The sequence below is a fragment of the Engystomops pustulosus genome, chromosome 6 (assembly GCF_040894005.1).
Source record: "Engystomops pustulosus chromosome 6, aEngPut4.maternal, whole genome shotgun sequence".
NCBI lineage: Eukaryota > Metazoa > Chordata > Amphibia > Anura > Leptodactylidae > Engystomops > Engystomops pustulosus.
Genome location: NC_092416.1, coordinates 101,642,803 through 101,670,170, shown reverse-complemented (window position 1 = coordinate 101,670,170; position 27,368 = coordinate 101,642,803). Strand labels below are relative to the sequence as shown.

The 27,368-nt window shown below is 43.9% G+C and overlaps 1 protein-coding gene across 1 annotated transcript in view; it reads right to left on the bottom strand.

The window, feature by feature from the left end:
• LOC140064054 (sulfotransferase 2B1-like) overlaps positions 1-26,884 on the bottom strand; it is a 158,810-nt gene extending 131,926 nt beyond the window's left edge. Inside the window, exon 1 of the mRNA XM_072110496.1 lies at positions 26,799-26,884. The gene's annotated coding sequence lies outside the window, so the exon portion shown is untranslated. The remainder of the gene's footprint in view (positions 1-26,798) is intronic.
• Positions 26,885-27,368: the final 484 nt, after the last annotated feature.

The window sequence follows — 27,368 nt, the reverse complement described above, 5'->3', positions numbered from 1 at the left end:
GGGACAGGGTAAGAAGGAAGGGAATGGGGGAAGTATGTGTGTGCGTGTGTGTCTATATGTGAGCTGAATGTGTATAGCTGAGCTGAGTGTGTATAGTATAGATGAGTGTGTATAGGTGAGCTGAGTGTGTATGCGGATGGATGATGTAGTGCTGAGTGTGTATGTGGATGGATGATGCAGAGCTGAGTGTGTATGTAGATGGATGATGCAGAGCTGAGTGTGGATGTGGATGGATGATGCAGAGCTGAGTGTGTATGTGGATGGATGATGCAGAGCTGAGTGTGTATGTGGATGGATGATGCAGTGCTGAGTGTGTATGTGGATGGATGATGCAGAGCTGAGTGTGTATGTGGATGGATGATGCAGAGCTGAGTGTCTATGAGATGCAGAGATGAGTGTGTAACTATGGATGATGCAGAGATGAGTGTGTAAATGTATGTCTGTGTGTGCTTTACTTTAGTGCGACCAATAGGGATATTTTAATTGGTGTAAAATATACTTTTCCTTTTTTTTTTTTTTAAAGAATTTTATTAGTTTTTACACGTTATAACCATAGTAACAATCCATACAATTTTTTTTTCTTTCTTTTTTCCTAAAATGACAATATTATTACATAGCCATCATTTATCATGGATGAAATAACATTTCCGTAACCCCCCCCCTTCCCTAACCCCAAAAAAACAAAAAAAACTAAGATTAATTTGTCTCCTCCCCTCTCCCTCCCCCTACCTTGATCCCCCTTTAACATCTATCTCATCTTAGTATTGCACTTTCCTCCCTGCTAAAGTTTTTATTAGTCCAAAAATACCAGGTGAATTTAAACTTTTCATATCCTCTTTTACTTACCTTCAATTTCACTAGGGCCTCTGCCAAGATCGTATTATTAACAACTCTTTTCCATAGCGTAAGATTAGGGGGGGTCTTTTGACATCCATTTTTTAATTATGCAGAATCTTGCCAAAGATAGCAATTTCTTTATAACGTATCCCTTGTTGTGTAGTTTTACACTTTCCAAAAGACCCAAGATACACCCGTGGAAAGAAAACGGTAGATCTACCTCTGCATACTTATTAATTTTTTTATTCAATAACAGAACCCCAGAACTTATATGTATATGCATACCATACTTATTGCAACTATACACCTTTGGACCAAACTTGAATAGTATTTTAGGGGTGAGGTAGAGTCTATGTAGTATAAATATGTGGGATAACCGTTGGGTGGGTATCTTGAGTAACTTGTTTGCATCCCCTATAATTACATTCCACTGAAATTCACTCAGTACCCCCACCACTGCTGTCCACTTATTCATAATTCTCTTTTTATTGTCTTTTTTTTCCGGTATTGGCCAAAACCGTAGTAGATTTTTACTCTTAAACTTAGTCCCCATCATTGGCTTCATCGCTATTAGTAGTAGTGGTGGAAGTGGCTGCATAGCTTTTTGCGACTTCTCCACTGTTTGCCACCAATAGAAAATTTGTAAATACGTATAAAGGCATGATTCATCTAACCCATATTGCTCCTGTATACTGATAAATGATTTTAATAAACCACTATCCAAAATCTGGTGCATATATTTAATACCTTTGTCTATCCATTTTGCGTAATTAACCACCGGAACCCGCCATTTCCTATTTTCCCACAAAGGAGTATACTGGTTATACCCCTTCATGTTTGTTATCTTCTGGAGCTCCCTCCAGACTTGAAGCATTAATTGAAAAGTTTACTTGGCAGGGCCCCTTTTAGGTAGTTCCCAATATTCCGCCTCTAGAATTTCCAAGATATCATAATTAAGGCAAGAATGGATCTTTTTACCCACTAAACTATGCGGGTTGGAATACCAGATAGAGAGATATTTGGCTTGAGCAATTATATAATGAGCCCGCATATCCGGAACTCCAAATCCCCCTTTTCCTATCGGTGTCATCATTCTTTCCATCTTTAAGCGTGGTTGCTTCCCCCTCCAAACCAGCTCTGCAAACAGACTTTCGGAAGTAATATCATGTTGATGAGAGCCATTCTCACCAGCATGTTAAACTGGACTTTTTTCCTCATCTCGCCTATAATCGGGATGATATTTTTATCTATAAATTCAGTAATGTCCTCTGAAATATTAATCCCGAGATACCTAGTACTTTCCCCCTTACTGATAACTACCAAATTCTTTGGAGCAAAAGAGCCTGGATGGTTAATAGGAAGCCAAGCGGATTTATGCCAGTTTATGCGCAGGACAGAAAATTGTTCAAACTCCTCAAATATCCTAAATACTCTATCAATTGAACGTTGAGGTAAAGAAGAACGTCATCTGCATACAAGGAAATTTTTTCTTGGATATCCCCCAACCTAAAGCCTATAATATTCTGATTCTGTCTGATCTTACAAGCTAACGGTTCCATAGCGATAGCAAATAAAAGGGGGGATAACGGGTACCCCTGCCTGGAACCTCTTCCAAGCTTAAATGTCCTGGAGATTTCCCCATTCACTAAAACCCGTGCCAATGGCTCCTCATGCAGAAGTTTTACCCATGAAATGAATTGGGCCCCACAGCCCATTTTCTCCAATGTGTACCAGAAAAAGGACCATTCAAGGGTATCAAAAGCACGGGAAGCATCTAAGAGCAACAGGGACCTATTACCAGGGTTGGATGGTTCCATCTGCATGTTTAGGAATAACCTCCGTATATTATCGAATGTTGAACCCCCGGGCATAAAGCCTTTTTGGTCCGGGTGAATAATCTTATTATTAATTATTTTTTTAAGTCTTTCTGCCAACACCTTAGCAAGCAGTTTGTTATCTACATTAATTAACGAGATGGGACAATATGAGTCCACTTTCTGCTTATCTTTATCTGTTTTTTTTAATTAAAACTATCAATGCCTCTTTCATAGATGGAAGAAGAGATCCACTTTGAAGAGAATGATTCCAAATCTCAATCAAGTGATCTAACAATTCGTCCTTGTACAACATGTAGAACTCAAACGGTATCCCATCCAACCCTGGTACATTGCCCCCTGCCGCTCGGGATAATACCTTCAATACCTCTGACCGCGATATTTCCTGGTTCAATAGGTCTTTACCTGTCTCTGAGATCTTGGGAATTATAGTATCCCCAAAATAACTCTCCAATTCCACTCTTGAATTACTGTTTTTTGAGGCGTGCAATTCTTCATAATATTTAGTAAAATTTTCCAGGATCTGTGCTGGGTCATCCATCATACTCCCATCAGATCTTTCAATGATGGTAGTAAGTTCTTTTTTCTTATCCGCTTTGACTAATTTAGCCAACATTTTACCCGAGACATTAGCTTCCAAGTACCCTCTTCTGACCTGGGCAGAAACCCTTCAATCCGCCTGTAGCCTAGTCAGGTCCACATAGCACATCTGGGCTTATTCCCAAGCCCGCCTATTCTCATCAGAGGGGTTACTAATAAATGAATTTTCCAATCTTTCAACCTGGGCTTCCAACTCCCGCATCCCTTTGTTCTCCTTCATTTTATAGTAGCACACATGGGATTTATATTCTCCTCTTAAAAAAGCTTAGCCGAATCCCATATCATTTCCTCCGCAGCTGTACCCTTGTTAGAGCTAAAAAACCTATTTATTTTGTTCACAAACTGGTCCTGTTTCCCTAGTAAATTTAACCAAAAGGGTGATATCCTAATAGCCCTAGAACTTTGTGGTTTATTTCTCTCTAGTGTAATAACTAGGGGTGAATGGTCTGAGACCCCACTTTTCCCATACGCCACCTTCTTAACTAGCTGTGCAGCCTTACTATTTAAAAAAGCCATATCCAATCGTGAATAAACCATGTGTGATCCCGAGAAACAAGAATATACACGTTTCTTAGGATTATGTGCCCTCCAAACCTCAATCCATTTGAAATGATCTACCATCCCAGCCAGTGTTGAATTCCTATGTGAAGACTTGGGTCCTTGTGTGACCTGAAATGTATCTAAGTGATAATCCAAAACAGTATTGAAATCAAAATAAGTGGATCCTCCCATGCAGTGCAAAAAGTGTAAAATGTGGTTATTATATTTGACGAATATGGTGGGGGGGGGATATATATATTTGCTATAGTCTATTTTCTCCATTCCAAATTCCCATAAATAAAAATATATCTACCTTCTGTGTCTATTATAACCTTTTCTTCTTCAAAGTGACAATCCCTGTGAAATAAAAGTGATACCCCTCTAGTGTTAACAGAGCAAAAGGAATGGTAACCTTTCCCTATGCAACTTATATCGGGGCGATGACAATTTATTAAGTCCCAGACTGCTACCCGTTTTTCTGGGGATCCCAGTCCCCTAACATTCCAAGACAAGATTTTCATAAACTTATGCGTTTCCTCGTCCGTGGATCATACCAGATTAAAGCAGGAGAATTAGGTAAATGGCTAGCCAGGTTATACCGGCAATAAAAGCCCTAAAGAAAAATATGGCCATCCCGCACAGGAGAATGAATGAGGACTCGCCAGCGAGAGGGAGGAGAGAGAGACAACAACAAAAAAAAAAGAAAATAACCCCTTAATACACCTACCCCCACCCCCCATACCCTACAATCCGTCTCCCCTACCTTCTGTTCCCTAAGGACCAGGGCAAAGCTGAGACTCTCAACCTAAGCATCCCTTAGCCCCTCCCCACCCCATCGCCAAAGAACAACGTCTTCTCTTTCCATATGATTCGGAGTCTAGCTGGAAATAACACTGAGTATACTATGTTCTTCTGTCTTAGTTTGTTTTTTTACCTCCATGAAGCCCTTTCTCATTTTTTGGGTCTCACTAGTGTAATCCGGAAAGATTTTTACCAGGTGAACCTTAAACTCCAATTTCTCTATCTTCCTTAATTTTCGCAAAATGAGGTCCCTGTCTTTTGAGACTATCAACTTCAATAGTATTGGACGGGGGTAACCCCCCATCCCTGGGACTTTCCCGGGTACCCTGTGGGCCCTTTCAATAAAGGAGGGGAAGGTGGCAAAACCCTCTCCTAATACCTCGTTAAACCAATGTTGCATAAATTTAATAGGGTCTTCCCCTTCTACCCCTTCCGTGAATCCCAGACATCTAAGATTTGCTCGACGAGAGCAATACTCCAAATCAATAATTTTCTTTTTTTGCTCTTCGCACCTAGTTTTTAATGTTCGCATTACCGTTTCTACCTGGTCAAATCTTGCCTCATGCTTACGTAAGTCCGAACCAATCCGGACCAGCTCTTCTTGGAACTAGCCCACATCCTTTGTTAGGACCCTTATTGCCCTATTGCATTGCATAATTGCCTCATAAATTTCAGTCTGAGATGGGGGTAGTGGATCCCCACTGACCCCCACAATTTCTCGACCCCCCGGCTGTTGCCCCGTAATCTTCTCCTCTAGTACTTTCTGAGTATGGGGTTTTTCCTTTCCCGGGGTGTCTTCCTCCACCAAAACTGGAGCTTTCTCCTGTAAGGTGGTCTCTGTTAAGACAATATTATCTGTGTCACACCTCTCTTCGCCGCTCCCTTCCCCCTCCTTATTGCTCTTTTTTGAAGCTGACAACGCACTCCCAGCACTTTTTGGGGATAGAGCGAATTTATCTAGTTTCCTTAAGGCATTTTCCCTTACTTTTTCTACTCTGTTCTGTGCTTTGGGGGTTTTTATTGGGGAGAACACCGGCGTAATGCCCGCACCCTTTTTTTGCATTCGGTCGCGTCATCTTAGCTAGAAAGGTACACTAATCTTACAAGAGAGGGTGTATTTCTCTGGTCAGTGACTTAAAGCATATTCCCCAAGCAATATAACATATATTTCCACAAAACCCTATTTATAAACCCAAAACTCTTATATGTCCCGAAAAAAAAGAAATGAAATAAAGAGACCTGGGTTAGTAAGTGTTAACCCACAATAGGGCTTAAATGATTACACAGGAGGGTATTTCCACACGAACAAGGATTAGGAAGGGTCTCAACCACAGTTATTCAATAACTGAACCATTAAAAACTGGTATTCACCCCAGGCAGACCTAGTTAACACAAGATCATAATACTGAACAATATTTTAACAGAAAAATAGTAATCTACACTAGACAGTTAGTCAGGAAAAATACAGTAAACAATCAAATAGTTACTATGACTTTCTTCTTAGGCGATAGTGAAAATGCGAAGCAGTCAGTACATTGCTATGTTAGTAGGTACAGAAGCAGGTTGTTAGACACTGTTTCAGTTCTAATAAGTCTTCAAATAGATGCACAAAAATATTTTTTCCACACGTGCGAGGGTTGAAAACAATATCAATTAAAGATCAGCTAGCCAATGTCTGAATTATTCAGCCTGAGCAGATGAGAAAATCAGCAATATGCTGACATACGGATTTTTATCAACCTGGCTTAATAATATACAACAGGGTCTTCACTTCCACCTCCCTGTTCCCTACCCGAAAATAGCAGTCCCAGCCATCACGATCTAGAATTCGCTACAGGCAACAGGCTGTGTCACAGATAATAAGTCCAGAAAAATACAGTGAATTGAGAGGCGAACACTTTCTTCTTAAGCGATAGTGCAAATACAAAGCAGTTTCCCCCGAAGCAGTTTTTGGTTAGTACATTGCTATGTTAGTAAGCGCAAAAGCAGACTAGCAAGCTACCACAATTCCAGTAAATCGTATGCCACAGAGGTGAGGGAGTCTTCACTTTAACCTCCTCACTCTCTGCCCAAAAGAGGAGCTTGCACCCTCCCCAAAGACCAAAGGTCGCCACAGGCAAATCCGTGCAAACACAGAGCGGTGTATTTCAAAAGAGCGATAGCTTGCAGGGAATGCTTAATCAAAGAAAATGCTGTAAACAATTAGACAGTTGCTGTGGCTTTCTCCTTGAACATAAATGCAGCCGCGTGGCAAGTTGGAATTAGAGCGATGTTATATTAGTAGAGCCAGGAGCAAGTTAGTAACTGCAATTATAATCCCGGTAGATAGCATGCCATAGAAGCAAGAAAGTAAGGGTTCAAACGACCTGTTTAGGAGCGATGATAACCCCCAGTAAGCCTCAATGACCCCAACGGATCGGGTACAACCCTCGGGATGAAGCCCTCGAACCTCCTCTTCAGGAAGATGACGGCTGACCTGCCAGGTATCCACCGTTCCCCCGGAGCCTCCCTGTGGTAACTTGCATGAGGGACAATCCTCTCAAAGCTTCTTCTCTGCTAAGTTTGCAGATGTTCCATCCAGGTCGTTTGCTCCCTCTGGCTCCCAAAGCTCCTGCCGCCACAGTGTTCCACTTTTTCCTGCGCTGCTTAGCATTGTAGCTCCTCTCTCCTAGTGCGACCTTGGGACCACATCACTAGCACTTTAGTTTCCGGACCTCCATCAGCGGAGGGTGTTTAACCAAGCCGGAATGCCGGCATCGGCGCGCTCTGGATGCAGCGGGAGCAGCGGGGCGGCGTGAGATCACTCCTCCTCCTTACTTTTCCTTTTTTTTAGAAGCCTAAATCTGTGGTGCGTCCTTTAGTAAGAAGCGTCTTATAGTTCGAAAAATACGGGTATGTTTATACTATTCATGTATTAGGTCTCTAAAATATCCATATTAATTTTCTATGAAATATCCATATTAATTTTCTATGTCTATATGGATTTTTTAAAATAAATTTTATGTATTTTATGAAATATTTGCTAATCCCATATGAATGTATGCATCATTTATATATTTATAGACTTTTAATGCATTCTCTTATACATTTTATATGTTTGAATAAAATTATAAATATTATTTTATTTGGACCTGATGAAGGAAGCGGTACGCTCCATCCATCATTTTACACTATTGTGAATGCAGAGCAGCGCAATGTCAGCCTATTTTTTATTCTCCTCCTGCACGTCCTCTTTAAGGTGGCCATTAACCCCTTCACGCTCCGTGGCGGATATATCCGCCACGGAGCGCAGTGACTTAGCGCTCAGTGGCGGATATATCCGCCACGGCGCTTATTCCGGCTCGGCTCTGTATCAGAGCCGAACCGGCATCGGGAAACATGGGGTGCCGGCTATTAGTTGTCTCCGATCGCGGGTGCTTAACCCGTTAAATGCCGCGGTCAGCGCGACCGCGGCATCTAACATGCATCTGGGGGGTCTTTCCCCCACGATCGCCCCCCCCCGAACCGTTTTCGTGGGGCGCCGATCGTTGCTATAGCAACTCTGGGGTCCGATCTGGACCCCAGAGTTACTTGCAAGAATTGCCGGTAAGATGGCGTCTGTGACGTCATCTTACTGGCACAGTGCCAGCCTATGCAAGTGTATAGGCTGACACTGATAATACTCTGCAATACATCAGTATTGCAGAATATTATCATGAAGAAGCAATCAGAAGATTGCTTGTTCATGTCCCATGGTATAAAAGTGAAAAAGTTAAAAAAAAAAAAAAGTTATTCAATAAAAAAATAAAGTCATAAATCACTAAAAATGCCCCAAACTCCCAAAACATATAAAGAGACATATAACTCAAACAAAGTCTAAATCATAACACAAACCCCACATATATATAGTATCACCGCGTCCGTAACAACCCGTAGAATAAAAGTAATTCATTATTGAACCCCCACGATAAACGCCGTAAAAAAAAACTGTTAGAAACCCTCCAAAAATTATGATTTTTACCTTTTCAATCCCACAAAAAATCCGTAGCCAAAAAAGTAACAATGTTATGCCACTTGGAAGACGGCAATACATAAATGATAGATTTTTCCCCACATTAGGGTTTTGTTTGACAAATTTAGTAAAATGTAAGAAAATATATTCATGTCTGGTATCCCCGTAATCGCATCAACCCATAGAATAAAGATAACATGATTTTTAGTCTATACGGTGAACACCAAAAAAAAAAAAAGTAAAAAATCCAGTACAGAATTGATGCTTCTCTACTCCTGCCCTCAAAAAAAGTTCCTAAATTTTCAACAATAGGTGATACCAACCCCAAAATGGTAACAATTAGAGATGAGCGAGCACTAAAATGCTCGGGTACTTGTTATTCGAGACGAACTTTTCCCGATGCTTGAGTGCTCGTCTCGAATAACGAGCCCCATTGAAGTCAACGGGAGACTCGAGCATTTTTCAAGGGGACCAAGGCTCTGCACAGGGAAGCTTGGCCAAACACCTGGGAACCTCAGAAAAGGATGGAAACACCACGGAAATGGACAGGAAACAGCATGCATGGATGCCTCTGAGGCTGCTTAAATGCACCATTATGCCAAAATTATGGGCAACAGCATGGCCATGACAGAGTGACAGAATGAAGCTAGATAGCATCTAAAACATCCAATAATTGACCCTGACACTATAGGGGACGGCATGCAGAGGCAGCGGCAGCAGCGGCAGGCTAGAGAGTGGCATGGCGACATACCGTAAATGGACTCAGGCTTCAAACCAATGGGTGGCAGAGAGGAACCAAAGGTGAGCAAGAAGCGCTCAAATAATATCGGTACATGATAAAAGTTTGCCAGTATATTTTGTGGATTACACAGCAGGGTGGCGACAAAGTTAACAAGTTTGTTGTGGAAGCCATGAAAACAACCCAAAATTCTGCCTGACACAGCTCGTTTGATAAGGGGACCATGTATGCCTACAGTTCATGCCAGTCGCTGCACTGGCTGCCAGTCTCCTTTCGAATACAGTTTAAAATAATAACCCTCATCCATAAAGCTCTGTATAATGCTGCACCCCCCTACCTCTCCTCTCTTATCTCAGTCTATCGCCCAACCCGTGCTCTTAGATTCGCCAGTGATCTTAGATTAACCTCTACCCTAGTGCGGACCTCCCACTCGCGTCTCCAAGACTTCTCTAGAGCTGCACCAATTCTATGGAATGCTCTGCCCCGGACTATCAGACTAATACCTAACCTCCAAAGTTTCAAACGTGCTCTTAAAACCCATTTCTTTAGGCAAGCCTATAACACTCATTCACTGCATGAAGTTTTAACTCTTCTACTAACCCGTCCTGTGTCGTCCTCCCATCTGTTATCCAGCAACCAACAGGCACCAGACTTCTCTGCAGTCCCATTCACCCTGGACCTGGTATATAAGATGACGGCTGAGTGGTTCAAGCGACAGCAATTCCATTTATTATATTTTGTTCTATTCCCTAAGAAGAATGGCTTGACCATTAAATATTCTTTTACCTCGTGTTACCCCATCATCTTCATAAACCGTAAGCTCTGGCGAGCAGGGACCTCACTCCTGTTGTTCCATACAAATGTTGTGCTCTGTTACATTACATTTTGTATTTGTTTCCTATGATTTGTAAAGCGCTACGGAATATGATGGCGCTATATAAATAAAGATTATTATTATTATTATTATGGAGGCAGTGAACTAGTAGTAGATTAAAGGTGCTGCAGTTAAAACTATGTTAGTTGGATCTTGGGATGGAGCTGGCGCTCCGCTTCCAGGCGAGCTTTCGCCAATCCAAGCCCCTGTCTCTAGGCTACTCCCCAAACAGCACTTCTAAGAACCTTTTGTACAAGATCAAGTGTAGTAGCGTTCTTATAAGTTTGGGATATGGCGGGTGAGGGGAATGTAAACAGATGCGCAAGAAGCGCTGAAATAATATCCGTAAATGATAAGAGTTTGCCAGTATATTTTGTGGATTACACAGCAGGGTGGCGACAAAGTTAACAAGTTTGATGTGGAATGCCCTGTAATAGCTCTTGGGCGGTGTGCCTTTTATCGCCTAGGCTCAGCAGTTTGAGCACCGCCTGCTGTTGCTTAGCGACGGCACTGCTGCTGTGCCTAGAGCTACCGACTGATGGCGCCATGCCCACGGATGGTAATTCGGAGGAGGAGGTGGAGGAGGGGTGGGAGGAGGAGGAGGTATAGTAGGCCTTTGAGACCTGGACCGAGGTAGGCCCCGCAATCCTCTGCGTCGGCAGTATATGACCAGCCCCAGGGTCAGACTCGGTCCCAGCCTGCACCAAGTTAAGTGTAGTAGCGTTCTTATAAGTTTGGGATATGGCGGGTGAGGGGAATGTAAACAGATGCGCAAGAAGCGCTGAAATAATATCCGTAAATGGTAAAAGTTTGCCAGTATATTTTGTGGATAACACAGCAGGGTGGCGACAAAGTTAACAACTTTGATGTGGAGTCCATGAAAACAACCCAAATTTCTGCCTGACACACCTCGTTTGATAAGGGGACGATGTATGGAGGCAGCTATATGGACGACTTTTGGAGGTAGCAATGGAGACAACGTGTGGAGGCTGCTATGGAGACAATTTAATTTGGATAGTGCCTGTATGTGGCAGTCCAAAAAAGTTTTCAAACCAGAGGAGCAGGTAGGTGGCCCTCCAGAAAAATGAAATAGATTGAGTGCCTGTATGTGGCAGTCCAAAAAAGTTTTCAAACCAGAGGAGCAGGTAGGTGGCCCTCCAGAAAAATGAAATAGATTGAGTGCCTGTATGTGGCAGTCCAAAAAAGTTTTCAAACCAGAGGAGCAGGTAGGTGGCCCTCCAGAAAAATGAAATAGATTGAGTGCCTGTATGTGGCAGTCCAAAAAAGTTTTCAAACCAGAGGAGCAGGTAGGTGGCCCTCCAGAAAAATTGAATAGATTGAGTGCCTGTATGTGGCAGTCCAAAAAAGTTTTCAAACCAGAGGAGCAGGTAGGTGGCCCTCCAGAAAAATGAAATAGATTGAGTGCCTGTATGTGGCAGTCCAAAAAAGTTTTCAAACCAGAGGAGCAGGTAGGTGGCCCTCCAGAAAAATGAAATAGATTGAGTGCCTGTATGTGGCAGTCCAAAAAAGTTTTCAAACCAGAGGAGCAGGTAGGTGGCCCTCCAGAAAAATGAAATAGATTGAGTGCCTGTATGTGGCAGTCCAAAAAAGTTTTCAAACCAGAGGAGCAGGTAGGTGGCCCTCCAGAAAAATTGAATAGATTGAGTGCCTGTATGTGGCACTCCCAAAAATTGTTTAAAACAGAGGACCGGGTAGGTGGCCCTCCAGAAAAATTAAATGCATAAAGTACTATAGCTAGAGCCAGTGGGCCCTGTCAAAAAATAGCCAGTTTCCTCTGCTTTAGTGTACAAAGAGGAGGAGAAGGAGGAAAATGAGGAGGAGGAGGATTGCATAAATTATTCAGGTTGAGCTTCCTTCACCTGGTGGAGATTGGAAATTATGAGAAATCCAGGCTTTATTCATCTTAATAAGCGTCAGCCTGTCAGCGCTGTCAGTCGACAGGCGTGTACGCTTATCGGTGATGATGCCACCAGCTGCACTGAAAACCCGCTCGGACAACACGCTAGCGGCAGGGCAGGCAAGAACCTCCAAGGCGTACAGCGCCAGTTCGTGCCACATGTCCAGCTTTGAAACCCAGTAGTTGTAGGGAGCTGTGTGATCATTTAGGACGATGGTATGGTCAGCTACGTACTCCCTCACCATCTTTCTGTAAAGATCAGCCCTACTCTGCCGAGACTGGGGACAGGTGACAGTGTCTTGCTGGGGTGACATAAAGCTGGCAAAAGCCTTGTAAAGCGTACCCTTGCCAGTGCTGGACAAGCTGCCTGCTCGCCTACTCTCCCTCGCTACTTGTCCCGCAGAACTACGCACTCTGCCGCTAGCGCTGTCAGAAGGGAAATACTGTTTCAGCTTATGCACCAGGGCCTGCTGGTATTCATGCATTCTCACACTCCTTTCCTCTCCAGGGATGAGAGTGGAAAGATTTTGCTTGTACCGTGGGTCCAGGAGAGTGAATACCCAGTAATCGGTGCTGGAATAAATTCTTTGAACGCGAGGGTCACGGGATAGGCAGCCTAGCATGAAATCTGCCATATGCGCCAGAGTACCAACGCGTAAGAATTCACTCCCCTCACTGGCCTGACTGTCCATTTCTTCCTCCTCCAACTCCTCCAACTCCTCTTCTTCTGCCCATACACGCTGAACAGTGAAGGACTCAACAATGGTCCCCTCTTGTGTCTCGCCAACATTCTCCTCCTCTTCCTCCTCATCCTCCTCCACCTCCACCTTCTCCGATATGCGCTGAGAAACAGACCTAAGGGTGCTTTGGCTATCAACAAGGGAATCTTCTTCCCCCGTCTCTTGTGACGAGCGCAAAGCTTCCGACTTCATGCTGATCAGAGAGTTTTTCAACAGGCCAAGCAGCGGGATGGTGAGGCTGATGATGGCGGCATCGCCACTGACCATCTGTGTTGACTCCTCGAAGTTACTCAGCACCTGACAGATATCAGACATCCACGTCCACTCCTCATTGTAGACTTGAGGAAGCTGACTGACCTGACTACCAGTTCTGGTGGAAGTTGACATCTGGCAGTCTACAATCACTCTGCGCTGCTGGTAAACTCTGGATAACATGGTTAATGTTGAATTCCACCTCGTGGGCACGTCGCACAACAGTCGGTGAGCGGGCAGTTGGAGGCGGCGCTGCGCTGCCCTGAGAGTGGCAGCATCTGTGCTGGACTTCCTGAAATGCGCACAGATGCGGCGCACCTTCGTGAGCAAATCAGACAGATTGGGGTATGTCTTGAGGAAACGCTGAACTATCAGATTTAACACATGGGCCAGGCATGGCACATGTGTCAGTCTGCCGAGTTGCAGAGCCGCCACCAGGTTACGGCCGTTGTCACACACAACCATGCCTGGCTTCAGGTTCAGCGGTGCCAGCCACAGATCAGTCTGCGCCGTGATGCCCTGTAATAGTTCTTGGGCGGTGTGCCTTTTATCGCCTAGGCTCAGCAGTTTGAGCACCGCCTGCTGTCGCTTAGCGACGGCACTGCAGCTGTGCCTAGAGCTACCGACTGATGGCGCCATGCCCACGGATGGTAGTTCGGAGGAGGAGGTGGGGTGGGAGGAGGCATAGTATGCCTGAAAGACCTGGACCGAGGTAGGCCCTGCAATCCTCGGCGTCGGCAGTATATGACCAGCCGCAGGGTCAGACTCGGTCCCAGCCTCCACCAAGTTAACCCAATGTGCCGTCAGCGATATATAGTGGCCCTGCCCGGCAGCACTCGTCCACGTGTCCGTGGTCAGGTGGACCTTGTCAGAAATGGCGTTGGTCAGGGCACGGATGATGTTGTCTGACACGTGCTGGTGCAGGGCTGGGACGGCACATCGGGAAAAGTAGTGGCGGCTGGGGACCGAATACCGAGGGGCGGCCGCCGCCATGAGGTTGCGAAAGGACTCGGTCTCTACTAGCCTATAGGGCAGCATCTCCAGGCTAAGCAATCTGGAGATGTGGACATTAAGGGCTTGGGCGTGCGGGTGGGTTGCACTATATTTCCGTTTCCGCTCCAGCGTCTGGGGTATGGATAGCTGAACGCTGGTGGATGCTGTGGAGGATCGTGGAGGCGACGATGGGGTGTTTGTGCCAGGGTCCTGGGCAGGGGGCTGAGTATCAGCTGACACAGGGGAAGGAGCAGTGGTGTGCACGGCCGGAGGTGAACGGGCTTGGTGCCACTCAGTGGGGTGTTTAGCATTCATATGCCTGCGCATACTGGTGGTAGTTAAGCTAGTAGTGGTGGAACCCCTGCTGATCCTGGTTTGGCAAAGGTTGCACACCACAGTCCGTCGGTCATCCGGTGTTTCTTTAAAGAACCTCCAGACTTCTGAAAATCTAGCCCTCGCCACGGGAGCTTGACTACGGGCAACATTTGGCGCTGATGCACCTGCTCTGGCCCTGCCTCTCCGTCTGGCCCCACCACTGCCTCTTCCAACCTGTTCTGGTCGAGGACTCTCCTCCGTCTCAGAAGCACTGTGTTCACCCGGCCTCTCAACCCAGCTTGGGTCTGTCACCTCATCATCCTCCGATCCCTCAGTCTGCTCCCCCCTCGGACTTCCTGCCCTGACAACAACTTCACCACTGTCTGACAACCGTGTCTCCTCATCGTCGGACACCTCTTTACACACTTCTTCCACTACGTCAAGAAGGTCATCATCACCCACAGACTGCGACTGGTGGAAAACCTGGGCATCGGAAAATTGCTCAGCAGCAACCGGACAAGTGGTTTGTGACTGTGGGAAGGGTCGAGAAAACAGTTCCTCAGAGTATGCCGGTTCAAATGCCAAATTTTCCTGGGAGGGGGCAGACTGGGGGGGGGGGAGGCTGAGGTGCAGGAGCTGGAGGAGTGCCGATTTCGGTGACATGGGTGGACTGCGTGGAAGACTGACTGGTGAACAAATTGCTCGAAGCATTGTCGGCTATCCACGACATCACCTGTTCGCACTGTTCTGGCCTCAACAGTGCTCTACCACGAGTCCTAGTAACTTCAGACATGAACCTAGGGAGTGTAGCTCTGCGGCGTTCCCCTGCTCCCTCATCAGCAGGTGGTGTCTCACCCCGCCCAGGACCACGGCCTCTGACCCCTGCAGTAGTTGGACGCCCACGTCCCCGCCCTCGTTCTCTACCCCTAGCCCTCGGGTTAAACATTTTGAAAATGAAAGTTATAACTTTAATTATTTTTTTTTTTTGTGTTTTTTAGTTTTTAAAACCAAACGATGCTATCCTATTGCTATGGCTATTTTCTAGCCAAGTATGAAAGCACACTGCTATGCCAGATGAGATGACGCTGAGTTATCAAAAAATAAACGTAAAATAAAAAGGAAATGGCAGACTGTGCCTAATTGAAATCCAACCCCTAATAAATTTTCCCACTTCGGTCTTTGCGATGGATATGTGCGTCACTAAGCGCTAAACACAACGGTCGCAAGTCTCACTACAAATTCCTCACAATATGGTAGTAGATGCACTGCAGCAAGGACAGCCACCAGCAGATCAACCAGAAATAAAATATATATAACGCTATTGTAGGCGTAAGTAAGCCGTTTGGATTCTCCTATGGCTATTTTCTAGCCAAGTATGAAAGCACACTGCTATGCCAGATGAGATGACGCTGAGTTATGAAAAAATAAACGTAAAATAAAAAGTAAATGGCAGACTGTGCCTAATTGAAATCAAACCCCTAATAAATTTTCCCACTTTGGTGTTTGAGGTGGATATGTGTGTCACTAAGAGCTAAACACAACGGTAGCAAGTCCCCCTGCAAATTCTTCACAATATGGTACTAGCTGCAAATAAAAAAAAAAAAAAGTATAACGTTATTGTAGCCCTAAGAAGGGCTGTTGGGTTCTTGTAGAATCACTCCTGCCTAACACTATTCTAATTGAACAGCCTAACGCTTTCCCTGACCAGCAGCAGCTCTCTCCCTAGCGGCATCCAGACACAGAATGATCCGAGCAGCGCAGGCAGGGGCTAGTCTATTCCAGGGTCACCTGATCTGGCCAGCCAACCACTGCTATCGACGTGTAAGGGTACCACGTCATGCTGGGTGGAGTGCAGAGTCTCCTGGCTTGTGATTGGCTCTGTTTCTGGCCGCCAAAAAGCAAAACGGCGGGAGCTGCCATTTTCTCGAGCGGGCGAAGTATTCGTCCGAGCAACGAGCAGTTTCGAGTACGCTAATGCTCGAACGAGCATCAAGCTCGGACGAGTATGTTCGCTCATCTCTAGTAACAATGGAAAAAGCATCTCATCCCGCAAAAAAAATGCCATCACATGGCCCCAAAAACGAAAAAGCGAAAATTTTATAGCCTTCAAAAGGGGCCAATGAGGAAACTAAAATCCTGGCAGCTGCAGCGCCCTCCTTCCCTTCTGCACCTCGCTGTGCCCCCATAAAACAAGTAACGGCCACATGTGGGGGGTCTTTGTACTCAGGAGAAATTGCAGAACAAATTGTATGGTGGGTTTTCTCTTTTTATATTTTGGAAATGTGTAAATTTTAGTGCTAAATGAACGTATAAGGGAACAATATGACCATTCTAAATTTCACCTCCATTTTGATTCAATTACTATGAAGATCTCAAGGGGTTAACAATCTTCGTAAAAGCTGTTTCTGATAGCTTGAGGGGTGCAGATTTGAAAATGGGTAGATTATATAGGGGGTTTTGATGCTAAATATGTAAAATTTCATTCAAAACTGTATTTATCCCCAAAATAGTCAGTTCTGAAAATCCGGAAAAGCGATATTCTATTTGTAAGCCGCGTGACATCAAAATAAATTATCCAGACATTTCAGAAATTATGAAAATGTAAAGTAGACAAATGGGAAATGTTATTCAGCAACTTATTTAGGTGGTAAATCTATCTGCCTGAAAACGCAATGATTTAGAATTTCGAAAATGGCACATTTTTCAAAAAATTTATCATATTTTCTTTTTTTTTGTAAATAAACGCAAAACTTATCAGTCAAAGTTTACCACTAAAATGAAGTACAATATGTGGGGAAAAAACAATCTCAGAATCGTTTTGATAAGTAACAGTGTTCAAAAGTTATAACCATATAAAGCGAAGCAAGTCCGAATCCAAAAAATCGGGCTGAGCCTTAAAGGAAACCTACCACTTGAAGTGGCAGGTTTCCGATGGCAATACCGAGCTTATTTTAGTTAGTGTTTTAAACTGCGGTATCGCGGTTTAAAACACTTTTTAAACTGTATAGCCGGCGCAGGGAGGTACGCGCTCGGCGCTTACCATGCGCGCGGCTCTCATTCACTTCCTATGTAGCCGCGCGCACGGTAAGCGCCGAGCGCGTACCTGCCTGCGCCGGCTCTAAAGTTTAAAAAGTGTTTTAAACCGCGATACCGCGGTTTAAAACACTAACTAAAATAAGCTCCGGCACCAGCTCACCCTGAGCTGGTGCTCGGTATTGCCATCGGAAACCTGCCACTACAAGTGGTAGGTTTCCTTTAAGCTACAAAATGGCTGCGTCCTTATGGGGTTAAGTGGGCCCTAGATTCTTTCCAGTACTAGCTCTTGGGTCGGAAATTCAGATTCAGATCATGCCCCTCTGAAATGGCCCAGGAAAGAAAAGTTGTCTAGGGTTTATTACATGTTGGCTGAAGGTGCCCACACCCCCTGTGTTTGGCATCGGGGGGGGGGAGGGGGCGGGGTAATGATGATGATATTTGTTATTTTAGCATAGCTGCATTTCAGCTTTTCTGGGAAAGGTTTATCTGGAGCAGTCAAAGTACTGGGTGGGATGGCTACTCCCATGTTCCAGGCCAGAGCTTACAAGCCCTATGTGAAGCCAGCAGTGTTAGGTGAGGGGCTGTGGTTCCCTAAGTGAGAGTGTAGCTCAGTGAATATAATAATGATATATAATAAGTAATAAGCCTACAACAAATAGAAAATGATCATTCCCTTTTCACAATTAATTATGAAAATCCCAAAAATAATTCTTAAACCTTTAATATATTATTCAACCTATCAGTGCAGAGCATCAGCACAACCCTTAAAAATAGTTCAAAAGAATACTGTGATATCTTTTCATCTTTATTTATCTTCAAAAAGGTACATTATTATCCAAAATATGATTATAAAATCATATACACACTTTAAAGGCACTGGACAAAATTATTAAAGATGTAGGTGACTGATCTATGTCCCCTCCCCTTGCAGACTCCAAAGTGCATTTGAGAGGGATATTTGATGTATATATGTTTTTTATATGCATTTTGGACAGTTATTTACCATTAACAAAAGAGTAACAAAAGATTAGAATTGCTTTATTGACTCCATGGGGCACATTTACTAAGGGCTTTGCCCTGCACTTCTGTTGGACTTTTCATGTTCTTGTAGGGGAAATCGGCTAGCACAGGTATTTAAAGGAAACCTTGAAGTGGCAGGTTTCCGATGGCAATACCGGGCACCAGCTCAGGGTGAGCTGGTGCCGGAGCTTATTTTAGTTAGTGTTTTAAACCGCGGTATGGAGGTACGCGCTCGGCGCTTACCATGCGCGCGGCTCTCATTCACTTCCTATGTAGCCGCGCGCACGGTAAGCGCCGAGCGCGTACCTCCATGCGCCGGCTATAAAGTTTAAAAAGTGTTTTAAACCGCGATACCGCGGTTTAAAACACTAACTAAAATAAGCTCCGGCACCAGCTCAACCTGAGCCCTATGTTAAAGCTCTGTCGGGCCAATGTAGGGAGGCGCCAAAAGTCCTGATTTCTTCCCCTGATGAAGCCCATCTAATGGACGATACGCGTGGGGCTTCCTCACTCCCAGACCCAGACTACTTCTGGTAATGTAACCCATTTGTCTTTGTATATTGTACGCATACTATTTGGGACTGTATATATGACCTTGTGTTATTGGATGCATATATAGGGCAGTGCCCGTGTAACCATTTCTTCAGTCCTTTTATACCTTGTTGCAATACCGTACCTCTACCATTCCTCACTGGAAGTGCATGGACACATTTGGGAATTCATCATATTCATGATATTCATATCCTCTATGGGAGTTTTTGTTGTGCACCTAAATGAACTTCGTTCTTTGGGTTTTTAAATGATTTTAATTGTTCTTTTTGTTTATTTTCAATAAAGATTGTTACCCCTTTACATCTGCTTTCTTCTCTTTACAGTTAAAAGTCCTGATTTCTGGCGCACGTTCTTCATGAATCAGTCACACCCAGCATTATACACAGAGCACTTTTAGTGAAGTTTCCTTCTTTCATAGTAAATGTTCGCCTATATATTATATAGTAGTACATTTTGATAGTTTGTATACAAAAGAGATGAATCTCAATACCTTGCCCATATTGAGGTATATTAACAAGCCTTGTATGTAGAGTAATACAACTGGCAGGAGGTTCAGTGCTATACTGGAATCTTTGTACATGTTGTTGATTTTAACCCTTAATGGCTGCCATACAGATCTATATATCATATTTGCACATTCCCCATGCAGAAAGTATGTTTATAAACATAATGACAGGGGCCAACTTCAAACAGCTACATGTCCTAAAACCTGGAACCTAAAAACACAATTCTGGTGTCATATCAAACAGAAGAATATGATATCTGTAATGTACATGGATGCTTCAAAGAACCAGAAATATCCACTCTTAAAGTTGTAGTAAAAAATGTTTATATAGATTTTTATATACAGCGTTCTATTTCTGTAACTTTAACCCCTTAAGGACGCAGCTTGTTTGCAGGTTAAGGCTCGCAACTTTTTTTTGAAATTTGACCAGTGTCTCTTCCTGTGGTAATAACTTTTCAACGCTTTAAGATATCTCTGTGATTTTCAGAATGTTTTCTCGTAAGACATTGTAGTTTATGTTAGTAGTGTCATTTCGGTGATCCGTTCCTTTTTTGGGGGGTAAAAATTAAAAAATTTAGGAAAAATTTGAAAAAAATGACTATTTTCAAAGTTTCAAATGTTATACTTTTTAGACAAAAAGTGATACCACAAATTTTTTTTGATAGAAACCTTTTGCCATTGGTCTTCTTTTTATATCCATTATTTGTTTTAAGTTTCCATTTTTTTTATGGATGTGAGAAGGTTTGAAGTTTTAGTAGCAACTTCTCAGATTTTCTTGAAATTTGAAAAATGCGAACTTTTTGGTGATCAATTCAGTTTGGAAGTCCCCTATAAAGGCTTCTGTACTATATACCCCCACAAGTAACACCATTTTATGAACCTAACATCTCAACCTATTCAAATCAGCATTTAAGAAGTCTGTTAACCCTTTAGTTATTTTTCCGGAAGCATATGAAAATGGAGTGGAAATTTTGAAATTTCAATTTTTGATTTCAATCTTTCCAATTGAGCCCTAAAATGGATACATTCAGAAGGAATTTGAGGTAAATATATATTCCTAATTTCTTGCCCTGCTTCTTCCGAGTACGGTAATACCAGACATGTGGATGTCAGCTGCTGTTTCCCCGCACAGTGATGTCCAGAACAGAGTTAGCGATACTGGTAATTTGGAAGGCCAATTTGGCTGCAAATATTTTGTGGTGCCACAGTGTAATTGAAGAGCCCCTGAAGTAAAAGTACAATAGAAAACCCCCCAAAATGTCACCATTTCGGAAACTAGACCCCTCAAAGAATTTATCGGTGGTTGTGGTGAGCATTTTAACCCCCAACACGCTGGTCAAAATTGAATGCAAAGTAAATGGTGCAGAGTAAAAATTGCGTTTTTATCTCAAAAATGTCATTTTAGTGCCTCATATACTGTGCCCAACCCATGCTACTTTAGACAAACACCCCAAAAATCATTCTGCTGGTTGTCCCGAGTACAGCAATACCACACATGTGCCAATAATTTACAGACTGGGCACACAGTAGGGATGAGAACGGAAGGAGTGAAATTTTGATTTTCCAGCTCCGTTTTCACACGTTTGGATTTGGAGTGCCATGTCATGTTGGCAGGGCCCGTGAGGTGCCAGTGCAATAGAAACCCCCAATAAATGACACCATTACGGAAACTAGACCCCTCAAAGAATTTATCGGTGGTTGTGGTGAGCATTTTATCCCCCGACACGCTGGTCAAAATTGAATGCAGAGTAAATGGTGCAGAGTAAAAATTGCGTTTTTATCTCAAAAATGTCATTTTAGTGCCTCATATACTGTGCCCAACCCATGCCACTTTAGACAAACACCCCAAAAATCATTCTGCGGGTTGTCCCGAGTACGGCAATACCACACATGTGCCAATAATCTACAGGCTGGGCACACGGCAGGGGTCAGGAAGAAAGAAGCACAATTTAGGTTTTCAAGCTTCGTTTTCACTAGATTGGTAATGGGGGGTACCCCCGAGGTACCAGTACAATAGAAACCCCCAAGTAGTGAACCCATTTTGGAAAAGGCACCCCTAAAAGAATGTATGTAGGCTTGTATGAGCATTTTAACCCCCAACACGCTGGCCAAAATTGAATGCAAAGTAAAGGGTGCAGAGTAAAAATTGTGTTTTTATCTCAAAAATGTCATTTTAGTGCCTCGTGTACTGTGCCCAACCCATGCCACTTTAGACAAACACCCCAAAAATCATTCTGCGGGTTGTCCCAAATACAGCAATACCACACATGTGCCAATAATTTACAGGCTGGGCACACGGCAGGGGTCAGGAAGAAAGAAGCACAATTTAGGTTTTCAAGCTTCGTTTTCACTAGATTGGTAATGGGGGGTACCCCCGAGGTACCAGTACAATAGAAACCCCCAAGTAGTGAACCCATTTTGGAAAGGGCACCCCTCAAAGAATGTATGTAGGCTTGTATGAGCATTTTAACCCCCAACACGCTGGCCAAAATTGAATGCAAAGTAAAGGGTGCAGAGTAAAAATTGTGTTTTTATCTCAAAAATGTCATTTTAGTGCCTCGTGTACTGTGCCCAACCCATGCCACTTTAGAAAAACACCCCAAAAATCATTCTACGGGTTGTCCCAAATACAGCAATACCACACATGTGCCAATAATTTACAGGCTGGGCACACGGCAGGGGTCAGGAAGAAAGAAGCACAATTTAGGTTTTCAAGCTTCGTTTTCACTAGATTGGTAATGGGGGGTACCCCCGAGGTACCAGTACAATAGAAACCCCCAAGTAGTGAACTCATTTTGGAAAGAGCACCCCTCAAAGAATGTATGTAGGCTTGTATGAGCATTTTAACCCCTAAGGTGCTGGCTAAAATTTAATACAAAGTGAGTAGTGCAGAGAAACAATTGTATTGCAATTTATCAAATATGCCATTGACGTGACAAAAGTATTTTGCCCAACTCATGCCACTGGGGAAAAACACATCAAAAATCATTCTGCGGGTTACCCCGGTTAGGGCAATACCCCATAGGAGGCAATAATCTGTAGGATGGAGACACGACAGGGCTCAAAAGGGAATAACTTGTTGGAGCACAGACATTGTACATTTTTTTTTTCTTTTTGGCATCATGAAAGATTTGTAGATGCCAATAGGGGCCAGTACAGTAGAAACCCCTAAGAACTGACCCTATTTTGGAAACTAAACCCCTCCATGAATTAATCTAGGGGTATAGTTAGCATTTTAACCCCACAGGTGGACCCATGAAAAAGTGCAAAATGGATAGTGCATAGTAAAAAATATCTATTATGTCATTTTGTGCCCAGCTGCTGCCATGGGAGACAAACACCCTAAAAATCATGATGCATGTTTTCCCGGGTAAAGCATACGGGACAGTAATCTACAGGCTGGGCACATGGCAGGGCTTAGAAGGGAAGGTGCGGCATGCGGCATAATGTATAAGCTGTGCGTCAGGGTAACAACAGGGTACTCTAAAAATCCAGGGATGTATGATAAATTCGGAAGCAATCTTTCATACATAACCCTGGTTTTTCTGGGCATGTCTCACAGTGATGAATGGTGTCCTTCCGAATGCCATTTTTGGAGCACACCCTGCACCTCTTCTGTGTCCTTCCCTTGCTGGCTGTTTGGGGAACTACTCCTGGAAAGTGCTGCCCTGGTACAATACGTGATGGGGCCTCACTTCCAGATGTGCTAGCACTCCCCCCTTCCTGGTCTCCAAAAAGAAAGTACTTTATTACCACCTCTTGAAATTCCAGGAAAGTTCCCCTCTGGCCGGCATATCGATGCAGCACATAAGCATTATACAATGCCCTCTGCATCATGTGCACGGCCAGCTTCTTGTACCACACCCTCGACTTCCGCATGGCATTGTACGGCTGAAGCACCTGGTCAGACAAGTCCACCCCTCCCATGTATTTGTTATAATCTAAAATACAGTCTGGCTTGGGGGTTTCTGTACTGGCACCTCGTACTGGTACAGGGGTGGTGGTGTGCTCATGTATTGTGGTTAATACAAGGACTTCTCTCTTGTCTTTGTACTTAACACACAATACAGAGTCGCTGCATAGTGCCCTGCTTTCGTGCCTTTTAAGTTTTTGCCCAAGCAGCGACTTAGGGAGACCTCTCTGATTTCTGCGTACAGTGCCGCATGCCGCAGTATTTCTGGAAGTGAGGCACTTGAACAGGGTGGTGCTGGTGTAGAAATTGTCCAGGTAGAGGTGGTAGCCCTGGTCCAGCAGTGGGTGCACTAAATCCCACACTATCTTCCCTGTAACACCCAGGAAGGGGGGGCATTCTGGGGGCACTATAGTGGAGTCCTTCCCTTCATATATCCTGAACTTGTATGTGTACCCTGATGAACTTTCGCACAGCTTATACATCTTCACACCATACCTTGCCCTCTTATTGGGCAGGTACTGGCGGAAGTGAAGTCTCCCTTTGAATTGTACTAGGGACTCGTCTATGCTCACATGTTTGGCGGGGGTATATGCCTGGGCAAACTTGGCACTAAAATGATCTAATATGGGCCTGACCTTAAATAACCGATCATAACTGGGGTCACCTCTGGGTGGGCACTGTGTGTTGTCAGTGTAGTGCAAAAACTTATGGATGGCTTCAAAGCGCATCCTGCTCATTGCCATGCGGAACATGGGGGTGTGGTACAGTATGTCTGTGCTCCAGTAGTCCCTGATTGAAGGCTTCTTTACTATCCCCATAAGGAGTATTATGCCCCAATACTTGTGCATCTCTGCTGCAGTGACAGGGGTCCACCTGTAGGATTGTGCATAAAAGGACGTGGGGTTTTGGGCAATATGTTGTGCAGCGTAGAGATTTGTCTGAAATATAATAATATTCAGCAGCGCCTCATCAAAAAAAAACTTAAAAAAGTCCACAGCTCTGAGCCCTGTCGTGTCAAAGTTAATTCCAGGATGGCCCGAAAAGTCAGGGACCTGAGGGGTATAATTATCTGGGGCTACCCATGTGGGGTCAGTGGAAGCCCCAGAAACTTCTCCTGCAGAAGTCCCAGAAACTTCTCCTGCAGAAGTCCCAGAAACTTCTCCTGCAGAAGTCCCAGGCACTTCTCCTGCAGAAGTCCCAGGCACTTCTCCTGCAGAAGTCCCAGGCACTTCTCCTGCAGAAGTCCCTGGAACCCTACGGCGCCTTCTTGGGGGTCCTTCCAGGTCACTGGAAGATGAGCAGGAGGATGATGATAGGTAAAAGGGACCATCATCCCCACTAGCTGACTCGGTGTCAGAGGCAAGCATGTTATATGCCTCCAACACGGTGTACGTCTTCTGAGACATTGCACACAAAAAAAATAGAGAACTAGAAAAATTAGATAATGTGCACCAAACTACACGGATAAACCGTCTAGCAGGCACACAAAAAAAAAATATAATGCACACCAAACTACACGGACAAGCCGCACAGATGGCACACACAAAAAATAATGTGCACTAAACTACACGGACAAGCCGCACAGATAGCACACAAAAAAAAAAAGATAATGCGCACCAAACTACACGGACAAGCCGCACAGATGGCACACACAAAAAATAATGTGCACTAAACTACACGGACAAGCCGCACAGATAGCACACAAAAAAAAAAAGATAATGCGCACCAAACTACACGGACAAGCCGCACAGATGGCACACACAAAAAATAATGTGCACTAAACTACACGGACAAGCCGCACAGATAGCACACAAAAAAAAAAAAGATAATGCGCACCAAACTACACGGACAAGCCGCACAGATGGCACACACCAAAAATAATGCGCACTAAACTACACGGACAAGCCGCACAGATAGCACACAAAAAAAAAGATAATGCACACCAAACCACACGGACCAGCCGCACAAATGGCACACACAAAAAGTAGCTACGTATGGGTACATCTACGGCGCTCTGGAAAAAAATATTACCAGGCACCGAAAAAAACCTATGTGCACCGCGCAAAAAGGCGCTACAAATGCACCTAGCTTGCCCTAAGACAAACTAACTACCGCTAAGACTGCTAAAGATTCTGTGCAGCGCTATTCCCACGGCGCACTGAAAAGTGCGTCCAGTGCAGAACAACGCTAACACAGCGCACTGAAAAGTGCGTTTGGGTTCAGAAGGGACAGACAGGGAAAAACGGAAGACACGTGGGATCACACAAGGCGATCACACAGGGAACACACAGGACACAGGAAAAAACAGATAGGGATGGGAATTTGTAGGGAACAATAGGGATCAGATAAGGATCAGAACACTATTTATAGTGTAAAAGTGTATTTTGGTGCACACAGTAACGCTCTCTCCTCTCTCCAGCGATACCAAACCAAAATGGTGCCGCTGGAGGAAGAGGAAGGGGCTAAAACCCAAGTTTTTTAGCCCAAAATCGCTGTAATTGGCCAGTCAGGTTTGACTGGCCAATCACGGCGATCGGCGGGCGGGACCGATTTGATTGGTCGGGTGACGGAGACAGGAACTCCTCCTGCCTCTGTCACCCAAGTCTCGTCCCGATGTCACCACGTCGCGAGACGTGGTGACAATTCTAAAATCCTATGCGCTCGCGCCGTAGTTGTACTGCGCTGAGCGCTAATCGTCGTAAGCTGCGCAGTACAGCTACGGCGCGGAGCGCTAAGGGGTTAAGAGTGGTTATCTCTGGTTCTGTGAAGCACCCATACACAATCCATATATCATATTAAGATATTCCTGTTTAAAATGACACCAAATTGTGTTTCTGTGTGTTTCTAGGTGCAGGAGATATAGCGTTTTGAAATGTGCCCCCCTCCAGCCTGTCAGCTAAAGGCAGAATGTAGGAAAAGCTGCTGGAAGGGATTAGCTTACAGTTTGCAGACAAATTACTAAAAAGCTTTTTTTACATTTGTAATCATTTATGAGCTAATTTAATAAAGAAAAAAATATGTAATCAGTAAAACCATCATATGACGTTAAAGTCTCACATGTCATTTAAAGAAGCGTATAGCAGAACTGCAAAAATGGACCTAGACAATCAGACATTAAAGACCCTGAGTCATGAAGGGGTTCATGTAATGTATAAATGAAGTTTTTAAATCTTTTTAACTTCAGAGGAACAGTTGACTCTAATTCTCCTATGGTTTTGATACCCAGTGAGATAAAATAGCTTTTAGTTGCTAGATTAATTATTTCAATATAAATCTGAGCACAATTGTATTGCACTTTGTAATTTCATTGAAAAGATTTAAAGGTTCCTTTAAATACCTTTATATCCAGACTCTCCTCCTGGTACCAGATCCTGGAAAAGCTGCAGGTTTGGCAGTGTAAGACCTTAAGCCTTGTGAACTTAGATTTATTATTAACAGAGTTGCATTGCACAATACAGCTAATAAAGTACTTAAACTCCACCCCATTCTGAAACTAAAGGCAGTATTATTTGGCAGATAAACTTTGGAATTAATATGGAAGAATAATGTAAAAAAGTGAGTTTTCTAATTTTCTATTTGGTTTAGACAATTGGCTTTCGCTAGATGTTGAATGTGGTGCAGATTTATTGTAGACTATGTTGATAAACATCTATTGGCTCTTTTGCTATGTGTGCCTGCTCCAACATTTGAAAACATTTCTAATAGACTTGATGTCAGTGTATTGTATGAATGATCATGGTATCACAGTTATAAGTATCCTATTGGGGAAACTTTTCCCCATAAGTATTCATATATTATTTAAATCAAATATATAAAATTGAGTGTGTGTGGGTGTGTCCCCGCTTTAGTAATCTCCACCTTTGCCTTTACAGTCACCAAATTTTGCACAGCTACTCCCTGTGAGTCA